Consider the following 3,017-nt stretch of genomic DNA (forward strand, 5'->3'; position numbering starts at 1 on the left):
GCATATAAAGGAATTTTTAAATTATGACACTTCGTTATAAGGTTTGTTTTAGTTTTTCTTTTCTTTTTTTTCCGTTTTTCTTTGTGAAGTTAAAATTAAATATTTGAAATTAAAAATTTGATGTGTCTCAAAATGTTCTGAATGTATTAATTTCAAAATTTGCATTTAATATTTATATATAATATCGACAAAATATTTTTCATTTGTAGAATAGATTGGAAAGATATCTGGAAGAATAATTGGAAATTAAAAATTAATAAAATAAATGGAACATACTAAACCAGAAGGTTGATGTTTTATAGAGAGAAGCGTTAAGAAACACTTCAAATATTTTCATGCTAGATAATTCCTATGTTAATAAGATATAAAGCAAAAATTAAACACTTAATTAGCAAGATTTTATTTTGGATTTTCCATATCGAAGGTAATTAAAGCTATAAATATATAATTCACAAATTCTTTTATTTGTATAATTTATTTAAAATAATAAAATAGTTTATAAATATGATGATTTTCTTTCGGGGCTGAACATAATGACGAGGCTTTAAATAATCCAACGTATACGCTTCTACTGAGATAAATGAAAATTTTTATATACAAACTTTATTATCAAATTCTATTAGTAATTACTTTTTTTTCTTTTCAGAACAACAAGTTATTATTACATGGAATTGTTTCAACCATAAATCATAATTTAGAAGGTGATTGCTTATTTTGACAATATATTATCGTTTTTTAATTTTATTACTAACTATACAAGTGATAAAAGACAAATGTTTATAATTATATAAATTTATTATGATGAAAATTTGGCTAGAGTCCTGAATAAAAGATGAAAATTATTGTTCGTATATTATGCTGATATTTAAAACATAATAATACAAAAATTCGTCTAAATAAAATTTTATAAATATGATATTTCTTCTGTTACAGGATTTTGATACCAAATACCAACATTACAGTTTAACTTGTTTTGAATTCTGCAAAAATTCATTTTACAATATCTTGAGTAGTAATTTTAATGTCATTCATGTAATAAAAATAACTATTATACTATATCTTTTCATATTAAAACATTAAATATATACTATTAAATAAGAATATTCTTATATAATTTTTTAATGTATAAAATTTGTTGACCTATTATCATTAAATTCTAAGCTTACGTTATATTTGACTTTAAACAAAATTTAATTCTCAGTTTTTTATATGCAATTATTAATGTATCAAAAAAATAACTGAAATTTATATATAATTGTAATTAAATATTTACTCATTTAATTAATAGATGTAGCCCATCATTATTCAATATTTAATTTCATTTATAACACATCCATTCATAATAATTACACTAAACATAGCAGCACTCACAAACATGAAACACACCCTCCACTGCAGCAAAAGTACAAACTAAACGTCAAAAGCTCAACAATTCCATAAATGTATTTAATGAATCTCTTCCCTTTTTTTTTTACGTTTTTTTCTCCTTTTTCACGTGGATAAGAGCGTGATAAAAATGGGAACTAATAAATTAAAAATTTAATGTAACAAATATTAAATAAAAAAAATCAATATTATATATTTTGTTAATTATAAATTCAACTAGAAATAAATTTAAATCATAATATATATTCTATAACGAAAGAAATTAGATTTTAATAATTTACCTTATGAACAATGATTTTACGAAATTATATATAAATCAATATCATTTCTATAAGTTTTTAAAGAATCAGGACTTTTTTTTATAAATACAACATTAAATATTTATTCAAATACCACATATCATTTTGTAAAAATTGCTATTAAAAGCTGTTTAGACGTATAACGGCCTTGAAATATCTACGTCATAATCCTATAATAGTAATTAAACAAATTTGTTGTGTTATTTGTAATTTAATAAATTAATATTTTAATACTTAAAATATAAATAATCAAATTATTTTTCTTTTTTTTTAATTGCTGCAACAGCAGAAAGATTCAGAAAAATGTTCATCTCCACGGAGGTACACGTGTGTATGTACTATTAAATTCTTAACGCAATGCGTTTCACATTGGATACATTTAAATAACATTTAATTATTGCATAACGATTAACAACACGTGCGGTATACTTTCCTTTTACGTTTTAAACATTACCGTTAGTGATGGAATCGAGAATTATATGTAATATTCAGTTTAACAATAGAATAGTACCGAGAAATGGTTCAAGAAGTTTCTTTTAAAGACTCGCATGTTTAAACATAGTTTCATACATTTGATATAAATACAACGTGAATAGTTAAATTTTTCAATAAGATTAATATGTAAGTTAATTTAATCATCATATTAATCGTGTTTAATATTTTGTAATAATAAAATTTAAAAAAGTTATTGATTATAAAGATAGAATTTTTTTAAGTTTTCTAAAAATCGATATATATTATAAAAATTGAAGACATCGAATAACCATCACTGACAATTATTATTAGCTGCAGGAGAATGATTGATAAAAATTATAATTATCGATCATTTTCTGTGCCTAATTTCATTTGGCCATAAGTAACGCACGATAAAGTATAATATACACATAAATAATTACATAGGTACAATTAGGCATAGTTCGATTTTATATACAAGATACATGTAACGCAATAATGTTTACCGCGATGGGGTATTATGATTGAGAAGAAAATTTCGTTACTCTTACATGCGCCCATAAACTTGACTTTCTTTCGACTTTTCCTTACGAGTATTGTATTGTGGTACCGAACCTAGACACGCCTGCGTGACAAATGTTTACGGTACTGCTTTTTTTTTTGCTTTTTTCAGCTTTTACAATAGTTATCATAAATTTTGTTATCCATAAATGAGCACTTCATCTTGCTTACTGATCCTAATCCTTTTTTAGTATTATTTCATATAAAAAAAGAGATCAAAATTAAAAGTATTCTGTTTTGCTGCACAATATCTGTATACATTATCGTAAAAAGCCTAAAATATTAAAAAAGATAATAAAAATTTAAATATCTTTTAAA

This window comes from Eufriesea mexicana, unplaced genomic scaffold, assembly GCF_001483705.2.
Source record: "Eufriesea mexicana isolate 0111107269 unplaced genomic scaffold, ASM148370v2 scaffold1791, whole genome shotgun sequence".
Classification (NCBI taxonomy): domain Eukaryota; kingdom Metazoa; phylum Arthropoda; class Insecta; order Hymenoptera; family Apidae; genus Eufriesea; species Eufriesea mexicana.